Here is a 21754-nt window from a genome sequence, read left to right as displayed (position 1 = left end):
TGGAATGCCCTCCCTCGGGAGGTGGTGGAGATGAAAACGGTAACGGAATTCAAAATGTGCGTGGGATAAACATAAAGGAATCCTGTTCGGAAGGAAGGGATCTTCAGGAGCTTAGCCGAAATTGGATGGCAGAGGTGGGGCTGGTGGTTGGGAGGCGGGGTTAGTGCTGGGCAGACTTATATGGTCTGTGCCCGGAAAAAGACAGATACAAATCAAGGGGCTGTTGGTTGGGAGGCGAGGCTAGTGATGGGCAGACTTATACGGTCTGTGCCCTGAAAAAGACAGATACAAATCAAGGTAAGGTATACACAAAAAGTAGCACATATGAGTTATCTTGGGCAAACTGGATGGACCGTGCAGGTCTTTTTCTGCCATCATCTACTATGTTACTATGTTTCTCCATCCAGGTCAAGGCAGTTACAATAATAATTTTCAAAGAGGTCAGTTTTTGAACATCACATAATATTAATGAACATATATAACAAAGTTATACAAGAATCTTTCCATTCAATAAATACTTTTGAAAAAGCCACCTCTTCAATTCCTGTCTTAATTTTTTATAGGAAGAGATCCCTCTAACAGAACGAGGTAAAGAAGCGCTAAAAGTCGTCTATAAACAGAAATTGTTCTATTTCTAGTACATTGAAATCCTTGTCAGTGAAACTCTACACAGAGCTAAATGCATTTCAGTCTGTGATTGTAAGTGCTATATTGGTACATAGTATCATATATGCTGGTGCCATACCATATAAACATTTAAAAACAAATAACACTTTAAAATCTATCATCACCCTAATTTGGTCAATTAGCTGACAGAATTGGTCCGATTATGGAAGAGGAACACAGGCAGCTGGGAGAGAGGTTTTCAGTTGGTCAGAGATTGTGAAAGGGGGCATAGGTAGAGGGATTTATTTAGAAGTGATTTATAGTAATAGTAGTAGTATTTATTATTTTTTTGTTACAAATTGCATATGGGTTCACAGACAGCTGGCAAAGCTCTTCTTTTCACTAACATACCACTGCCTCTGCAGTACCTGGGTTGTAGCCTCCATTGCCTCACCTCCAGTGGTGTAGTCACTTGTTCCTCATAATCTGGGTATGATGAAGTTCTCCTGGGCTTTAGCATCCTGAATTTTATCAGCCCTTAAGTCATCAGTAGAGGGAGAAGAATGCTGATGGTGCTGTATATAGGCTGTCTATTGATCAGCATGAAAAGCTGAGAAAACTGATCAATACCTCCTCCCCTAAACACCACCACCACAACACTGCAGTCCCTGCAGGCTATAAGAAGCAGTTTAACCTTCTCAGGGTCTGCTGAGTCAGCATTTATAAAGGGAACACAGACAGAAACCCAAAAGATTTTTTTTTGACTCATATAATTCTTTGGCAAAATGTTACACTCCAGTTCAATTTCTGCTTGTACCAGCATTTACAGTCATAGCCCCAGAGTATTATCCAATCACTGCTGAAAATTAGACTGTTATTATAACAACACTGATGTAGGAGATATTCAAGGTTAAACAGGAGACAAGTTGTAGAGGCTGCACAAGTCCCTTCACCAGATGTGACCCAGGTGTTCTTCAGCTGTGGCCTGTGTTTTCTTGGAAGAGAGAACTTGTCTAGTCTCAAAAACTCACAAACATCATCTCTGGATTAGCTGTACAAGCTCACTCTGTAGTGCTCTCAGTTCTTCAACCCTCCATATGCTTGTATAGGCATTTCTGGCCTCACAATTAGATTATTGCAATTCAGTTTATGCGGGTATCACTAAGCATCAGCTATGCTGTCTACAAACCATTCAGAATACTGCTGCCCACTTCCTTTGTCACACACAGAAGAAAGGTCATGTCACTCTTACTACGCTTTGTGCATTGACTACCTATTCATTTTAATTTCCAGTTTAAAATTCTATGCCTTTCATTTAAAGCCTATCACTTGGGTTTTCTCTCTTACTTGCACATTACATGGTCTGCACATCCCTAAACGTTCACTGCAATCTCTTGATGCACACTGTCTTGTTCTCCCTCCACCCAAGAAATTCCACCATTTTTTTTGCGGTCCCAAACATTGGAATGCCCTTTCTCCATACATTAGCTCTGAGCTATCATTTGCCGGAGGAGGTGGTAACAGCGGTTAGCATATCTGGGTTTACAAAAGGTTTGGACAAATTCCTGGAGGAAAAGTCCATAGTCTGCTATTGAGACAGACATAGGAAGCAATTGCTTGTCCTGGGATTTGTAGCATGGAATGTTGCTACTCTTTGAGATTCTGCATGGAATCTTGTCACTCTTTAGAATTCCAGAAGCCTGCTATTCTTTGGGGTTCTACATGGAATGTTGCCACACTTTGGGTTTCTGCCAGGTACTTGTGACCTGGTTTGGCCACTGTTTGGAAAACAGGATACTGGGCTAGATGAGACATTGGTTTGACCCAGTATGGCTACTCTTATGTTCTTAATTTAAAATTCATCTGAAGACATTCTATTTTGAACTGGCTTATGGAACATCATGCCTCTGATAGTTGCCGGTCTTGGTGATACTAAATGGATTGAACAGTTTTCGCCTTACTTCTGTTTCCTGTTGTCCTTTCTTATTTCCTATTTTATTAATTTTATGTAAACCGCTTTGACCTGATCCCAGATAAGGCAATATAGCAAATCCATCCAATAAACAACAAACCTGGGATGGGTTCCAATTCCTCCAGAGCAGTAAATCCAATCACCAAATGCCAAATTCTGTGACTGGCTGTTAGCTTAAATACTTCAACCCTATTCATACACTATGGCCTCAATTTTAAAGCTTCTTCACTGCATTTACATGTGCAGATCACATACATGTATACATGCTGACTTCAGAAAGCTGCTATTTACATGTGGAGGGGCCGTGGCTTGTGTGTTGCTTGGGTGTGGTTTGGAGGAACCTGAAATCTACATGTGTATTCCCCTTCTTACATCAGGAATACATCTCTGTTACAAAATTTCCTCATTAGGTTGTGCACCAGCTCAGAGGTATGCACAGATTTTTTAAAAAGTGCTCATTTTGCCCAGGGCTTTAAATGAGGGCTTAAAGGAGTAAATTCTGCTTAACTTTTCTGTTTTTTATTTCTACCTTTTAAAAAATGGTGATATCTTTACTTAATTGATGGCACTTAATGGGTTTGGCTACATATTTGTATTAGAGGCCGACTGAATTTTGGTTTTGGTTTCGGCACTGAAACCAGAGTGAGTGTGGTAAGATCTACATAAGTACGTAAGTGTTGCCATACTGAGACAGACCGAAGGCCCATCAAGCCCAACATCCTGTTTCCAACAATGGCCTACCCAGGTTACAAGTATCTGGCAAGATCCCAAAACAGTACAATACATTTTATGCTGCTTATAGAAATAAGCAGTGGATTTTCCCCAAGTCCATCTTAATAATGGCTTGTGGACTTTTTTTTTAGGAACCTACCTAAACCTTTTTTAAACCCTGCTATGCTAACTGCTTTTACCACATTCTCTGGCAACAAATTCCAGAGTTTAATTACACGTTGAGTGAAGAAATATTTTCTCCAGTTTGTTTTAAATTTACTACTTGGTAGCTTCATTGTGTGCCCCCTAGTCCAAGTATTTTTGGAAAGAGTAAACAAGCAATTCATGTCTACCCTTTCCACTCCACTCATTATTCTATAGACCTCTATCATATCTCCTCTCAGCCATCTTTTCTCCAAGCTGAAGAGCCTAGCCACTTTAGCCTTTCCTCATAGGGAAGTCATCCCATCCTCTTTATCATTTTCGTTGCCCTTCTCTATATCATTTCTAATGCCACAACATCATTTTTGAGATGCGGTGATCAGAATTGCACACAGTATTCGAGGTGTGGTCGACCCATGGAGCAATACAAAGGCATTAAAATGTCCACATTTTTGTTTTCCATTCCTTTCCTAATAATACCTAACATTCTATTTGCTTTCTTAACCACCACCGCACACTGAGCAGAGGGTTTCAACATACCAATTACAAAACATAGATCCCTTTCCTGGTTGGTGACTGCTAATATATCTAGATTGTAAGCTCTTTGAGCATGGACTGTCTTTGTGTATGGTGTACAGTGCTGCGTATGCCTTGTAGCACTATATAAATGATTAGTAGTAGTAATATGGAACCTCGCATCACGTATCTATAGTTCGGGTTCCTCTTTCCCACATGCATCACTTTGCATTTATCTGCCATTTGGATGCCCAGTCTCCCAGTCTCGTAAAGTCCTCTTATAATTCTTCACAATCTTCTTGTGATTTAACAGCTTTGAATAATTTTATGTCGTCAGCAAATTTAATTACCTCACTAGTTACTCCCATCTCTAGATAATTTATAAATATGTTAAAAAGCAGCGGTCCCAGCACAGACCCCTGGGGAACCCACTATCTACCCTTCTCCATTGGGTATACTGACTATTTAACCCTACTCTGTTTGTATTTTTTAACCAGTTTTTTTTTTTTTTTTTTTTTTTTTTTTATAATTTCAACAATTTTATACAAGCATTAAATCTTGTTCAGGAAAAGCAGAACACATATAATATTTAGTAGGAAATAAAGTTTTAACTCTCCTCTCATACAAGTTCTTTCCTAGACCACCAACAAAGTAAAGAGGAGGGGGCTAAGCATAAATGATGGAACAATCATGTGGAAAACAAATATCTAATAAATATGGCCTGGATAGCTTCCACAATTATTATTATTATTAATCCTGATCTTTCATTATTCGGAAATTATCTGGTTATTTTTTTTCATCTCTAAAAAGACTTTCAGTTGTTCTGGTTCAAAAAACACATATTTTTTATCTAAGTAATTTATCATGCATTTACAAGGGTATTACAAAATAAATCTTGCCCCTAGCAATCGAGTTTCTTCTCTATAAGCTAAAAAAGCTTTTCTTCGATCTTGTGTGGTCTTCGCCACGTCTGGATATATCCATATCTTTTCTCCAAAAAACATTTTAGTTGAATTTCTGAAGTACATTTTCAAAATGGCATTCACATCTTGTTCAAAAACTAATGAAACAAGCATAGTTTTTCTAGTTAGAATTTCAGTAGTTGATTCTTCTAAGAAGGCTGTTAGATTTTGTAAATCTCCTGAAGTCTTCAATTTTTCTCCCCTTTTCAAATCTGGTAAGTAATATATTTTATTAATTGGAGGAATCAAATCTGGGGAGTATAGAAGATTTTCCATAAGAAATTTTTTAAACAGATCCTTCACATTAATTTCAGGGGAAACAGGAAAATTCAAAAATCTTAAATTTAAACGTCTATTAAAGTTCTCAAAGTATTCTATCTTTCGATGAATTGCCATCTTATCCTTAATAAGCATATCAGATTTCTCTTTCAAAGTCTTTAAATCCTGTTGGACAACTATATTAGTCTTTTCAGATTCTTTTTTAAAGGTATCCAACGCAGAAGTTACCAAATCTAGTTTACTCACGATTGGAGTTACCACAGAAGTTAACGTTTGTATCGCTGCCCAGATAGTGTCCAAAGTTACCGCCTCGGGGGTCTTAAGCTCCACTTTGTTTTGTTGTTGTCCCAGGGCCTCGTCGTGGGTTCCGGTGATTAGTTCTTCTATTTCGACATCTTCAGACGAATCTAGAAGTCCTAACCCACTTCTGAGGCCTGCTGGGCAAGGCGGAGGATTAATTTCCGGCGAGGATAATGAGGTCTCAACTCCCCGTGGAAAAGGCGATCCACCCTCGTCTTCCACTGTGGGGAAACTCAAGCCGGTCCGTCGTGGAGTGCTGGCGGCAAACCTCTCCATCGTCGTCTGCACTAGGGTAGTTTCGGGATTTTTCACCGGTAAGCCTTTTACTACCCCTTTCCTTTTGGTGTGCGGCATTTTAGGAAAAAATTTTTTCCCCGTAGTAATCGTTCACCTAGGAAGAGTCAGCGTCGATGTCGAGCGTCTACCAAACCATCCGCCATCTTGAAACGCCCCCCCCGCCATCTTTTAACCAGTTTTTAATCCACAATAGAACACTACCACCTTTCCCAAGACTCTCCAATGTCCTCTGGAGTCTTTCATGAGGTGGTACTTTGTCAAATGTCTTTTGAAAATCCAGATACACAGTATCTACAGGCTCACCTTTATCCACTTTTGTTCACCCCTTCAAAGAACTGTAATAGATTGGTGAGACAAGATTTCCCTGCACTAAATCCATGTTGGCTTTGTCTTATTAATCCATGCTTTTGAATATGCTCTGTAATTTTGTTCTTTACTACTACTTAACATTTCTAAAGCGCTACTAGGGTTACACAGCGCTGTACAATTTAACAAAGAGGGACGGTCCCTGCTCAAAGAGCTTCTTTATTATAGAGCTCCTCCGGTAAACGGCCGCAGAGCAAGTGGTTCACTTACCGCAGGGCCATTTCCCTTTAAAAAGAAAAGCCTTTTACCTGCTGTGGTAAAAAGGGGCCTCGGCACACAGTGAATCCATTCGCCGATGCTACCACAGATCACCTTTTACCGCAGCTTGGTAAAAGGGGCCCTTGAGCTTCTTAGTATTTAGCACACACTATTGGTATAAAATAGGCTTCTTAGTATTTAGGGATGAGTTCTATAAATCATGCCTTTAAAAAATGCACTATTCTATACGCTGCGTACAAAGTTAGACGTGGAAGCACAGGGGTCCCTCATAAATTTAAGCACGTTTATTTGCACCAAGAAAATGAGAAGCAAATGCCCCAGCCTAAATTTATGTACAGAACCCCCTTATTCAATAATAGTGTGTGTATCTTGAATCCATGCCCATGCTCCGTCCTCAAATGCCCATGTCACACCCATTTCCATGCCCCTTTTCCAGGATGCGCATAAAATTGATTTCAATGAGCACCAATAATTGCTTGTTAAGAAGCCAATTATTGGTACTAATTGGCTCATTATTCAGTTCAATTGCATGCAAGAATTGGGCCCGCACCCACATTTAGCACGTAATTTTTGGTGACTTTTACAGAATTATGGAGTTAGCGTGTACTAATTCCATTCACATGTGCTAAGCTTTAGTAAAACGGCCCCACTGAGGTGGTGGTAAGGGGCTCCTGCGCTAACCTGGCATTAACCAGGTAGTACACGATGAAACTACTGCTGACACCCGTGTTGGGCCAGTTGTAGCTCCAGATTGGCGCATGGTAACTTAGTAAAAGGGCCCCTTAATTTGTTATCTGCCTAAATGGGTTAAGCAAAATATAAATGTCCAGATTACATTAGATATAATACTTATCAGCTTTGTTGTTTTTTTTTTTTACTTATTTTTTTTAAATTTGAGATGACACTTTTTTAAATTAACTTCTAGAAAGATATATTTATCCATAGAAGAGAGTGAAGGCATTCATATTGATGCTCTATCTTGTCTGGTATGTCTATATTAGATTTCATATTCTTATAAATATATGTATATATGGGTTGTCTTTTAAAAGTATATTTCATTTATATTCAAATGTATGTAATTAGACTTTTGTATTTGACTTAGGGGTCTTTTACTAAACCTTAGCTCAAGTTAACTGCAGCAGGGCCCATAGGAATAAAATGGGCCTTTTTGCAGATAACATGAGCTAATCTTTAGTAAAAGACCCCCTTAATGTTTTGATTCAATTTTGCCTGTATATATTTTGCTCTGTTTCATTATTATTTGATTTTAATTTTTTGGGACTGATATTCAGACCACGGGAGTTATCCAGGCTGCCTTTCGTGGAAATTCAGTGCCAATCCTGGGTTTACTTGGTGCATGCTGGGATTTGTAGTCTTGCTTTTCATTGGGCATGCAATGGGGAAATCAGAACTACAAGTTCCTGCATGCAATGGGGTAAACCCAAGACTGGATCAACCCTGTTCTGCTCAAAATACCTAGTGTGCCTAAATGTAAATGTACCTCATCTTGGAACTACCACGGGAAAGGTGTGAATTAAATAATATAAAAGAATAATAAAAAAATAAATAATGCACCCTATTTGAGCAAAAGGATGTGCAAAATAGCACACACTACTTATGATATTGCCCCAGAAACAAAAATCCCATAAATGACGTGGAGGGGCATAATTGAACGAGATGCCCAAGTTTTCCTGAGGACGTCCTCGCAAGACGTCCTGGCGAAGGGGTGGGGGAACCTGTATTATCGAAACAAGATGGGCAGCAAGATAAGGTAAGGGAGCTATGCACCTGGGAGCAATTTCTGAAGTCCACTGCAGTGCCCGGTTGGTGTCCTGGCATGTGAGGGGGGACCAGTGCACTACAAATGCTGGCTCCTCCCACGACCAAAGGGCTTGGATTTGGTCATTTCTGAGATGGGCGTCCTCAGTTTACATTATTGACAAAAACCAGGGACAACCATCTCTAAGGTCGACCATCTCTAAGGTCAACCTAAATGTTGAGATTTGGGCGTCCCCGACCGTATTATTGAAACAAAAAATAATACGGTCGGGGACACCCAAATCTCAACATTTAGGTTGACCTTAGAGATGGTCGACCTTAGAGATGGTTGTCCCTGGTTTTCGGCAATAATGTAAACTGAGGACGCCCATCTCAGAAATGACCAAATCCAAGCCCTTTGGTCGTGGGAGGAGCCAGCATTTGTAGTGCACTTGTCCCCCCTCACATGCCAGGACACCAACCGGGCACTGCAGTGGACTTCAGAAATTGCTCCCAGGTGCATAGCTCCCTTACCTTGGGTGCTGAGCCCCCCAAAAACCCACTACCCACAACTGTACACCACTACCATAGTCCTAAGGGGTGAAGGGGGGCACCTACATGTGGGTACAGTAGGTTTGTGGTGGGTTTTGAAGGGCTCACATTTACCACCACAAGTGTAACAGGTAGGGGGGGTGGACCTGGGTCCACCTGCCTGAAGTGCACTTCACCCACTAAAACTGCTCCAGGGACCTGCATGCTGCTGTCAGGGAGCTGGGTATTACATTTGAGGCTGGTATATAAGCTGGCAAAAAATATTTAAAAAGATTTGTTTTTAGGGTGGGAGGGGGTTAGTGACCACTGGGAGAGTAAGGGGAGGTCATCCCCAATTCCCTCCAGTGGTCATCTGGTCAGTTCGGGCACCTTTTTGAGACTTGGTTGCAAGAAAAAATGGGCCAAGTAAAGTCGGCCAAGTGCTCATCAGGGACACCCTTCTTTTTTCCATTATCGGCTGAGGACGCCCATGTGTTAAGCATGCCCCAGTCCCGCCTTTGCTATGCTTCCGACATGCCTCCGGGAACTTTGCTCATCCCTGCGACGGAAAGCAGTTGAGGGCACCCAAAATCAGCTTTCAATTATGGCGATTTGGGCGACTCTGGGAGAAGGACGCCCATGTTGTGATTTGTGTTGAAAGATGGGCCTCCTTCTCTTTCAAAAATGAGCCCAATAGGAAACAAAACAAAACAAAACATTTTGACCTGCACACTCATCCATACTTGTCAAATCCCTTTTTTGAAGCCAGTTAAACTGATTACTCAACAATGAGTTTTATAAGGAAACGAGAAATCACTCACTGAATGAACAGGACTGCTGGTAAAAGTTATTTTCAGGCACATTTTTATGCATCTGAAAGTCCAAATAGCAACCTAAATGGAAAAAAGGGGCCACTTTTCAGCAGTCATTCACGCTCTATTTTTAGAGGATAACTGAAGTCCTGAATAACAGAACAGGAAGAGACTTTCACAGGCAACAGGATCCCCTAACCACTGAATTAACCCTTCACAGTCCACATGTGGGTCGTATGGCAAGGACTTAATTGTCAGACTTATAGATAGCTTGTGTTGTGTTTGCTTTACTATGATTTTTTGTGTATGTTTCATTGCAAGTTGGATCTGTTTTAGTGCAATTTGATTGTGTGTTTTCTTGTAAGCCACCCAGATGTGACAATGGATGAATTATAAATGCATACAGTGTGGTGAAAATAATAACTAAGAAGAGAATTCCAGGGTCTCCTTGAGGTATTCAAAGTCCATAGTCCTGTTTGTCCGGTGCTGACTCTCAGAAACCAAATAGATTACCAGGACCTGATGGTTACGTTTGTGTGTTTTATTATATTGTTTGAAGTAAATGGCTTTGAGTTGGCCTTTTGTTTGATGAAGGCACATAAGATAACATTTCATTGCAGCTCCAAGTTTGGGTTTGACCAATTTTGAGTATAGTGAAACTCTATGGTGATGTCATCAAGCATTGCTCAATCCCCATTGTGATTGGCCAGATCAGGGTTGGCTTTGGGTTGGGGCAAGCAGTGCAGTAGCCTGTGGAACCCTGAGCATGTATGAACCGGGAGTGACACTTGCTAGCTTATTTTCGAAAGAGAAGGCCGGCCATCTTCTGACACAAATCGGGAGATAGCCGGCCATCTCTCAAGGCCGGCGAAATCGGCATAATCGAAAGCCGATTTTGGCCGGCCTCAACTGCAGTCTGTCGCGGAGCTGGCCAAACTTCAAGGGGGCGTGTCGGAAGGGTAGCGAAGGCGGGGCAGGTGCATGCTGGGGCGTGCTTAAGAGATGGCCAGCTTCGCCCGAAAATGGAAAAAAGAAAGCCGGCCCTGACGAGCATTTGGCTGACTTTACTTGGTCCCTTTTTTTCAGGTCCAAGTCCCCAAAAAGTCCCCAAACTGACCAGATGACCACCGGAGGGAATCGGGGATCACCTCCCCTGACTCCCCCAGTGGTCACTAACCCCCCCCCCCCTCAAAAAAACAACTTTAAAACTTTTTTTGCCAGCCTCTATGCCAGCCTCACATGTCATACTCAGGTCCATCGCAGCAGTATACAGGTCCCTGGAGCAGTTTTAGTGGGTGCAGTGGACTTCAGGCAGGCGGACCCAGGCCCATCCCCCCCCTACCTGTTACACGTGGTGGAAAATGGGAGCCCTTCAAAACCCACCCCACTGTACCCACATGTAGGTGCCCCCCTTCAACCATAAGGGCTATGGTAATGGTGGACAGTTGTGAGGAGTGGGTTTTGGGGAGGATTTGGGGGGCTCAGCACCCAAGGTAAGGGAGCTATGCACCTGGGAGCTATTTTAATTTTTTTTTTTTTTTAGAAGTGCCCTCTAGGGTGCCCAGTTGGTGTCCTGGCATGTCAGGGGGACCAGTGCACTACAAATGCTAGCCCCTCCCATGACCAAATGCCTTGGATTTGGCGGCTTTGAGATGGCCGGCCTCGGTTTCCATTATCGGCAAAAACCAAGGCCGGCCATCTCAAACCCGGCCATCTCTGACATTTGGCCAGCCCCAACCGTATTATCGAAACGAAAGATGGCCAGTCATCTCGTTCGAAAATACGGTTGGCCCCGCCCCTTCGTGGCACCGTCCTCGGAGATGGGTGCCCTTAGAGATGGCCTGCTCCATCCAAAAATGCCCCTCTTCGTGTCCCATCAATTCAGTCTGCCCCAGAAATAAGTAAAACCGGATCCTGCAGTTCCGCAGGGTTCCAAGGAAGGAGCTGCTGTTTCTGCCAGCATTTACCCACCTTAGAGCAACTTTTTTTTTTTTTTTAATGTGGAATGCATTGGATCTGGCTGTGAAGCAACTCACATCACACAAACCTCTGTGCTAAAATGGATCAAAGTTGGATCTCCTGGAAGCTGCCAGTCTGGCAACTCCTATAATGTGGAATGCATCAGAGCCACTGGATCTGGCGAAATGTTACTAAGCAGGTAAAACCCACATCCTCTGCCTCTCCTAAAAGCTGCAGGTCCAACAGTTCCAGTAGAGAATCCACAAACGTGGAGAACTCAACGAAATCCCACGGATAGTCACAATATAACAAAACAGTGGGTAAAAAATCAGGAGTTCCAGAGTGAAGATGAACCAAACTTTATTAATCAGTATATTGACTCGACACAACGTTGTGTTTCGGCCAAAGGGCCTACATCAGGAGTCTACAAATAAAAACAATATATAAACAAAATATAAAAGAATATAACACTAAAAACAAATGATAATACATATATAATCTGAAAACTATGCAAATATCAAATGAGAAAATAAAAAACAAAACAGCTAGAGCATTCATATGTCATGAAACATGAACATCTTGAAAGTAAATAAAGCTTAAAACATATATATAACAAATATAAAATTTTAAATTTAAATGCTATGCAAATGTGATGTGATTTTAAAGTGAAAAGCTAATATAAAGAACAAAACAGCAAGAGCATTCATATAACATGAAGCATAATAATAGTAAATAAAACCTAAAACATTGATATGAATAAATACTTCCATTTTTTTAAAATGAACATACACAAAATGAAACAATCCAGAGAAAAAGTAGAACAAACCTAAATACTTGAGAACGATAATGATGCTCCAGAATTAGCAATGTTATAAAATACAGTCTGTATTGTAGTGGTCTGTGAAAATAGTAAAAAGCACACCACAGTAACTAACCAGAAAGGGAAAACCACTGTAATGTGAGGCACTGCCTGAATACATAAGGAAGTGCTGGCTATGGCTGTTAAAACTAGAGCCGAAATGTGACCATTAAAAACGAGAATTGTTTTAAACCAGAAACAGGGGTTAAGTCTAGGTGTGACTGTACAGAGAGATGCAATGAAGTGGAAAGCCACTGCAATATGAGATACTGCCTGAAGACCTCATAAAGAAGTGCTAGGTATGGCTGTTAAAACAAGAGCTCAATGTGACTGTTAAAAGGAGAGCTCAGTGAGACTGTTGAAACTAAGAATTTGTTTAGGTGTGCAGGGAGAAATGCAATGTAATGTGAGACACTGCCTGAAGATCTCATAAAGAAGTGCTTGGTATGGCTGTTAAAACGAGAGCTCAGTGTGACTATTGAAAACAAGAATTGTTTTAAATCAAAAACAGGGGTGGCCATCAGGAAAAATGCAATGAAATGGGGACTTAAAGCTAGCAAAAATATATACAACATTGTATCTGTAATCTCAATTAGATTTATCAATATACTGTGAGTTTATACCAAACACAAAGAAATTTAAACACTGTCTGATACAATGTGTATACTGCATTCTGAACTAGGCACAGTCAGGAAACTTTGCCACAGGTAAGTGAAAGGGAAAAAAAGGGAGGAAAAAGATCCTTATCACAGGGTATCACAAAGCTATATCCAGGGCCCTGCCAAGGGTCTCTGGTGCCCCCCCTGCAGACTATCAGTTGGTGCCCCCCCTCTCCCCCCCCCCCCCCCCCCCCCCCCCGTCTCGCTTCTTCATTAGATGTTTCTCCATTGCTACCTGTCTTTCCTTTAGACTGAAAACTACAGGCCCAGCCAGACCTGACAAAAGGGTCTACCACACCCTTCAATGTCAAGCATATACTAGAAAACTGTAAATTAGCTTACACAGGAAAGCAGTTTTAAAAAATAAACACAATTCCTGCTGTTTCTTAACACTGCTCTCCAGAGAAAGCACTGCCTTTATAAAGAGGCTTTTCAGTGGGACTTAGCCTATTAAAAACTATTAGCATAATTAGGAATGGCCAGCCCTTGTAACTGCAGAGACCTAAGCTTTGATTATGCATGTTCCTGTCTTTGTTACAGTGTGTGTGTGGGGAGTCTGTTCATCTCATTTACACAGTCTGACCTCCCTGGCTCACTGGGAGCCCAGTCTCTTGGAGACTGCTATACATTGCAAAATAAGATAGCAGATGTAAATTCTCAAAGTGGACATATTCCAAACACTAAAATGAAAATAAAATGATTTTTTTCTACCTTTGTTGGCTGGTGACTTTCATTTTCTGATCATGCTGGCCCAGTATCTGATTCTGTTGCTGGTATCTGTCCTCTTAACTCTGTTTCCAGGGCTTCCTTTCCACTGTATGTATCCCTCATTGATAAGTCTCTGACTCTAAAGTTTAGCAATTTCATTAATCGGGAGGTGGAGCTGGTGGTTGGGAGGCGGGGATAGTGCTGGACAGACTTGTACGGTCTGTGCCAGGGCCGGTGGTGGGCAGCGGGACTGGTGGTTGGGAGGCGGGGATAGTGCTGGACAGACTTGTATGGTCTGTGCCGGAGCCGGGGTTGGGAGGCGGGGCTGGTGGTTGGGAGGTGGGGATGGTGCTGGGCAGACTTGTGCGGTCTGTGCCGGAGCCGGTGGTTGGGAGGAGGGGCGGGTGGTTGGGAGGCGGGGATAGTGCTGGGCAGACTTATACGGTCTGTGCCCTGAAGAGCACAGGTACAAATCAAAGTAGGGTATACACAAAAAGCAGCAAATATGAGTTATCTTGTTGGGCAGACTGGATGGACCGTGCAGGTCTTTTTCTGCCGTCATCTACTATGTTACTATGTTACTATTACAGCAAAATGTATTTTCAAATATCACAAACTCTCCCTATCCAAGCAGAATGTTTTATATAAAACAAACACACAAAAAAGCAATCAGATTTTTACTTACCAGCTATTCTACACTATACCTCAGCTAAACTTCCTCTTTGAACCTCAGCCAATTAAATGGATTTTAGCTGTAGCTATGATAATTATGTACATATCATTGCAGTCATGCCCTCCTCTCAGTGTACATGCTCAAAAAACAAAAACTTTGAACCACTTACAGATAACAATTACACTATTTATTTTTTATTTCTCCCCAGTCTCACTTGCACACCTGCCGCCAAACCTGTTCTCTTTAATTTGAATGTTGTTCCAGCTCACCCTGAATGAAAGTTGTTCACACACCAAAGCCATAAATAGCTGCTGGTTGTACTCTTTGAAGCAGCTTTAGCAGAGCAGTGTCTGTCTCAGCACTGCTGGGCTACCTTCACTTCCTGATGCCGGAAGGGCAGGGGAGAGAGGAGAATCACAATTTCAGGTAAAAGACTTTGCAAGTGAGTGGCGAGGTAAAAGACTTTGCAAGTGAGTGGCGCCCTCTAGAGGTCAGCGCCCCCCTGCGTTGCTTACCTCGCTTACCGTGTCGGCACGGCCCTGGCTATATCTACAGTTTATCAACAAATGTACCTTAAAAAAGACCTTTGTTCTGAAGCTTGAGCCAGATCCTCTGGGCTGTGCAGTCTAAGAAACAGCTGATAGTGAATGACAGCCCTTTTGAGCTTAGGAAACAAGAGAGAAAAAAAACGCAGGGGAAAAGCAGTTGGAATCACCTGATGGGTGACCTGTACTGCACTGCTCGGAGGAACAGCTGATAATGATTGACAGTCCTGCAATGAAAGCAAAGGAAAACACCAACAGAAAAAGCTTTGCCATATGTTGCACGTAAACACTTGCATATAATGCAATAGAAAGGAAACTAAATCTACTGGCAGAGAATGTGATATACTTATTTAAAAAATAAAAAATAAATAATAAAAGCGGCAAGTTTAAAAATAAGAATAAACATACAGCACTGTGTATAGGTAAATTACTGAAATGACAAATTGGTATCCAAAGCAAAGTGAGGAGCCCTTGTATCATATGATGTGTAACAGTGATTTGCATAAACAATATCTATATAAATAATTCTCACCTTCTCTCTCACCTGCTGAAGCTCAATCTGTGCTGAAGCTCACTCTGTGGGAGGCAAACACAACACTCACTCTCATACTCATGCACCACTGTCACTCATAGACCCGCCCCCCCCAGCCACGCCCCTTCCGGACATAATTCCCAACCCCAACGTTCTAAATGAAGCCTCCAAATTGCTCCAAACCGGAAGTGTGAGGCCTCAAAGATATCCTGTTTGCCCAGGCCTCCAAACCGGAACTCAGAACTCTGAAGCGCCGTATGCCCCGCCCTCGCATCAGAACGTCATGACGACAAGGGCGGAGCACACTGCAGGAGCAGGACACAAACTCAATCTCCCGGCTGGGACAGCGACACTGCAAATGCTATCTCCCCCTGCCCGGCCCTCAGCGACTTGGTGGCCATGCCTCACACCGAACCTGCATCACAGAGGGGTTGCGGGACAGCTGCCTCGCTGATGGTACGTCGATGCTGAAAACCCAATCTCCCCATGCCCCAAAACCTTGCTAGCACCCGTTTCATCTCTCCAAGAAATGGGCGTTTTTTACTAGTATCTCTATAAAGGATATATGGAAGAAAAGATTTCTTAAAATAAATGAAACTAAAAAATAGTTGAAAATAGAATATGAAATGCCCAAAAAAACATATTAATAAAATAATGAAATAATAAAATGTATGAATGAAATAATAGAGTAAAAGGGGGACATAGTAATATAATATACAAATCTACTTGTGAAAATCATATCAATAAAATGATGAAATATTGCAATATGTAAATAAAATATTAGAATAATTATAAGGACACATATCATATAATGATAAAATTGGACATAATTATGTAATATACAAATTTTCAACAATAGAAGACTCAATATCAATTGTATTGAAGATATAAAAATTAATATAAAAATTAATAAAATGCCAACAGCTACATATTTTGTGATAGCGATTAAACCTGATTCGTGTACGCAAGCCCAACTTAAAAAATAAAGATTATGTAAAAAATATATGTATAAAAGAACAGCAAGTGTATAAGAGAAGACATATATATGCGTGTGACATAAACCAAAAAACAAGTTTGCTTTTAAAGGAAAGGACAGAAATCGAATTCATTGTTAAGGCCATGGGGACTGAGTGTGTTTAATTGAAAGATCTGTCTTTGTTCCTCCTGGAGTAGGAGTTTATCAAGGTTGCCTTCCCTCCACTTTTTGCTGAAAGTCTTGAAGACGATGAATCGTAAGTCTGATGCAGTATGGTTAGCTGAATTCCAATGCTGGACAAGAGGTGCAGACTCAATTCCTCTGTTGATGCAACTCCTGTGTTCTATGATGCGTGTTTTGATCGCTCTGATGGTCTTCCCCACGTATAATAGAGGGCATGGACATTGAATGATATAGATAACAGAAGTGGTATTGCAGTCTGATGTATGTTTCAGAGGAAAAGTTTTATTTGTGATAGGATGAGTAAATATGTCAGCTTCAAGGCACAAACTGCAGACACTGCAGTGCCCGCATTTCCTATGTCCCAAGGGAAGAGTGCATGTTGTGATTGGAAGCTCCGGTAAGGTTGAAGGAACCAGGTATGCTTTAAGGTTTTTGTTCCTGGAGTATGCAATGACTAATGATTTGTTTTTGAAACAGTCCAAGCCTTCAAGAATGTGCCAATGTCTGCGAATAGACCTTGAAATGTGTTCAGCCAGAAAAGAATACTGTAGTGTACAGACTATATCAGGGGCCTCTTTCTTGCGAGTGGGATTCAAGAGGTTTTCTCGTTCTTGTGCCAAAGCTTTCTCATATCCACTGGTAATATGTCTCTGGGGATATCCTCTTGATGCGAATCTGTCACTCATTTGCTGTGCTTGCTGATTAAATTCTTCAAAATCTGTGCAGATGCGTTTAAGATGGAGAAACTGGCACAATGGTAAATTACTTTTAAGTTTAGGGTTGTGGTAGCTGGAATAATGTAAAAAAAAGTATTGCAATCCGTTGGTTTCTTGTAAATAGTAGTTTTGAAGAAATATTCATGTTTTGGGATGGTAAGGTCCAGAAAATGAATTTCATGTATATCAAATTCCATCTTAAATCTGAGATTAGGATCTCTCGTATTGAACCACTGAAAAAAGGAATGTAAAGTTTCTTCAGATCCTTGCCACAAAATAAAAATATAATCTATATAGCGTCTGTAAATTTTCACATGCTGGATAAACGGATGATCAGTAAGATGTTGGGCTTCAAAATCTGCTACTTATAGATTGGCCAGGTCTGGAGCCATGCTGGAATCCATGGCTGTGCCTTTAATCTGTTGATAATAAACCTTATCAAATCCAAAGTAGTTTTTGGTGAGAGCAATAGTAGCACATGTCAGAATAAGATGATTTGGTATTCTCTTGTGTGTAGTTCTTCCTTGTAGAACGTTCTCGATGATCTGTATAGCCTCCAGCTGTGGGATATTAGTATATAATGATTCAATGTCCATAGTGACTAGGATGGTATCCGTAAGGGGTCAATCATACTCATGCAAAATATTGATCATATGTGTAGTGTCTTGAATGTATGATGGTATTAGAGGAACAAACGGCCTCAGAAAAAAATCTACAAATATTGACAGTGGTTCTAGGATTGAGCCATTTCCAGAGATGAAAGGTCTCCCGGGCGGGTTAGACAATGATTTGTGTATTTTAGATAGTAGGAACTGTTGGATGTGTGACCTGTAGGAAATCCTTCTCCTTTTGTGTGAGGAAGCCCATCTTGGAAGCAATGAGGGGCATAATCGAACAGAAACGCCTATCTCCATGGGCGTTTATCTCCGAGAACGGGTCCGTGAAGGGGCGGACCCAAGCGTATTTTCGAAAAAATTAGACGTCCATGTTTTATTCGCCAAGTTATGAGCTGGGCGTTTTTGCTTTTCAGCGATAATGGACAATGAAATCGCCCAGCTCAAAAACGAATAAATCCAAGGCATTTGTTCGTGGGAGGGGCCAGGAGTCGTAGTGCACTGGTCCCCCTAACATGCCAGGACACCAACCAGGCACCCTAGGGGGCACTTTTACAAAAACAGAACAAAAGGTAAAAGAGCTCCCAGGTGCATAGCACCCTTCCCTTGTGTGTAGAGCCCCCCCAAATCCCCCTCAAAACCCACTGCCCACAAGTCTACACCATTACTATAGCCCTAAGGAGTGAAGGGGGGCACCTACATGTGGGTACAGTGGGTTCGGGGGGGGGGGGTTGGACGACTAAGCATTAAGCAGCACAATTGTAACAGGTAGGGGGGGGGATGGGCCTGGGTCCACCTGCCTGAAGTCCACTGCACCCCCTAACAACTGCTCCAGGGACCTGCATACTGCTGCCAGGGAGGTGGGTATGACATTTGAGGGTGAAAATAAAAAGTTGTGAAACATCATTTTTTGAGGTGGGAGGGGGTTTATGACCACTGGGGGAGTCAGGGGAGGTCATCCCCGATTCCCTCCAGTGGTCATCTGGTCATTTAGGGCACTTTTTGGGGCCTTATTCGTGAAAAAACAGGGTCCAGGAAAAGTGCCCTAAATTCTAGCTAAAAACGCATACTTTTGTCCCATTATCTGTGAAATGCGCCCATCTCTGTTCGGCAGATAACCACGCCCCAGTTCCGCCTTCGCCACACCTCTGACACGCCCCCATAAACTTTGTCCGCATCCGCGACGGAGTGCAGTTGAAAACGCCCAAAAATCGGCTTTCGATTATACCGCTTTATTCATTTTTGTGAGATAAACGTCCATCTCCCGATTTAGGTCGGAACTTGGGCGTTTTTCTCGTTCAATTATAAGCTGGAATGTCTACCAGTTCTTTAATATCTTTCTGGATTTCCTCTGTTGGGTCCTCTTCTAAAGGAATATAGAATTCCTGGTCTTCTAATTGTCTCTTAATTTCAGCAACATACTGAGTACGGTCCATTACCACAATCCCTCCGCCTTTGTCTGCTGGTTTGATAATAATATCCAAGTTGTTGGCCAAATCCTTGACGGCATTGCGTTCAGAACTATTGATGTTATAATATCTTGGTTTCTTGTTCCTTTCTATTCTCTTGATGTCCTTCTCAACACAAGAGTTGAAAGCTGTAATTTTTTAAGTTGGGCTTGCGTACACGAATCAGGTTTAATCGCTATCACAAAATATGTAGCTGTTGGCATTTTATTAATTTTTATATCTTCAATACAATTGATATTGAGTCTTCTATTGTTGAAAATTTGTATATTACATAATTATGTCCAATTTTATCATTATATGATATGTGTCCTTATAATTATTCTAATATTTTATTTACATATTGCAATATTTCATCATTTTATTGATATGATTTTCACAAGTAGATTTGTATATTATATTACTATGTCCCCTTTTTACTCTATTATTTCATTCATACATTTTATTATTTCATTATTTTATTAATATGTTTTTTGGGCATTTCATATTCTATTTTCAACTATTTTTTAGTTTCATTTATTTTAAGAAATCTTTTCTTCCATATATCCTTTTTAGAGATATATTGTTTATGCAAATCACTGTTACACATCATATGATACAAGGGCTCCTCACTTTGCTTTGGATACCAATTTGTCATTTCAGTAATTTACCTATACACAGTGCTGTATGTTTATTCTTATTTTTAAACTTGCCGCTTTTATTATTTATTTTTTATTTTTTAAATAAGTATATCACATTCTCTGCCAGTAGATTTAGTTTCCTTTCTATTGCATTATATGCAAGTGTTTACGTGCAACATATGGCAAAGCTTTTTCTGTTGGTGTTTTCCTTTGCTTTCATTGCAGGACTGTCAATCATTATCAGCTGTTCCTCCGAGCAGTGCAGTACAGGTCACCCATCAGGTGATTCCAACTGCTTTTCCCCTGCGTTTTTTTTCTCTCTTGTTTCCTAAGCTCAAAAGGGCTGTCATTCACTATCAGCTGTTTCTTAGACTGCACAGCCCAGAGGATCTGGCTCAAGCTTCAGAACAAAGGTCTTTTTTAAGGTACATTTGTTGATAAACTGTAGATATAGCTTTGTGATACCCTGTGATAAGGATCTCCCCCCCCCCCCCCTTTTTTTTTCCCTTTCACTTACCTGTGGCAAAGTTTCCTGACTGTGCCTAGTTCAGAATGCAGTATACACATTGTATCAGACAGTGTTAAAGCTAGCAAAAATATATGCAACATTGTATCTGTAATCTCAATTAGATTGTATCAATATACTGTGAGTTTATACCAAACACAAAGAAATTTAAAGTCCCCATTTCATTGCATTTTTCCTGATGGCCACCCCTGTTTTTGATTTAAAACAATTCTTGTTTTCAATAGTCACACTGAGCTCTCGTTTTAACAGCCATACCAAGCACTTCTTTATGAGATCTTCAGGCAGTGTCTCACATTACATTGCATTTCTCCCTGCACACCTAAACAAATTCTTAGTTTCAACAGTCTCACTGAGCTCTCCTTTTAACAGTCACATTGAGCTCTTGTTTTAACAGCCATACCTAGCACTTCTTTATGAGGTCTTCAGGCAGTATCTCATATTGCAGTGGCTTTCCACTTCATTGCATCTCTCTGTACAGTCACACCTAGACTTAACCCCTGTTTCTGGTTTAAAACAATTCTCGTTTTTAATGGTCACATTTCGGCTCTAGTTTTAACAGCCATAGCCAGCACTTCCTTATGTATTCAGGCAGTGCCTCACATTACAGTGGTTTTCCCTTTCTGGTTAGTTACTGTGGTGTGCTTTTTACTATTTTCACAGACCACTACAATACAGACTGTATTTTATAACATTGCTAATTCTGGAGCATCATTATCGTTCTCAAGTATTTAGGTTTGTTCTACTTTTTCTCTGGATTGTTTCATTTTGTGTATGTTCATTTTAAAAAAATGGAAGTATTTATTCATATCAATGTTTTAGGTTTTATTTACTATTATTATGCTTCATGTTATATGAATGCTCTTGCTGTTTTGTTCTTTATATTAGCTTTTCACTTTAAAATCACATCACATTTGCATAGCATTTAAATTTAAAATTTTATATTTGTTATATATATGTTTTAAGCTTTATTTACTTTCAAGATGTTCATGTTTCATGACATATGAATGCTCTAGCTGTTTTGTTTTTTATTTTCTCATTTGATATTTGCATAGTTTTCAGATTATATATGTATTATCATTTGTTTTTAGTGTTATATTCTTTTATATTTTGTTTATATATTGTTTTTATTTGTAGACTCCTGATGTAGGCCCTTTGGCCGAAACACAACGTTGTGTCGAGTCAATATACTGATTAATAAAGTTTGGTTCATCTTCACTCTGGAACTCC

At 40.8% G+C, this 21754-nt stretch overlaps 1 protein-coding gene across 5 annotated transcripts in view; it reads left to right on the top strand.

Moving 5' to 3' along the window:
* The window catches only part of LOC115475505 (myelin-associated glycoprotein-like), a 151414-nt gene that overhangs the window by 3927 nt on the left and 125733 nt on the right, over positions 1–21754 (top strand). For 3 of the 5 annotated variants that reach the window (XM_030211255.1, XM_030211256.1, XM_030211251.1), the window contains exons 1-2: positions 20341–20426; positions 21188–21259. The exons of 1 other annotated variant lie outside the window; for it this stretch is intronic. The gene's annotated coding sequence lies outside the window, so the exon portion shown is untranslated. Of the gene's footprint in view, positions 1–20340; positions 20427–21187; positions 21260–21754 lie in introns of those variants that run through there. One more of the 5 variants, XM_030211253.1, reaches the window with a different exon arrangement.

The sequence above is a fragment of the Microcaecilia unicolor genome, chromosome 8 (assembly GCF_901765095.1).
Source record: "Microcaecilia unicolor chromosome 8, aMicUni1.1, whole genome shotgun sequence".
Taxonomy (NCBI): Eukaryota; Metazoa; Chordata; class Amphibia; order Gymnophiona; family Siphonopidae; genus Microcaecilia; species Microcaecilia unicolor.
Note: the sequence above shows the minus strand (reverse complement) of the source record. Positions and strands in the feature narration are given on the sequence as shown.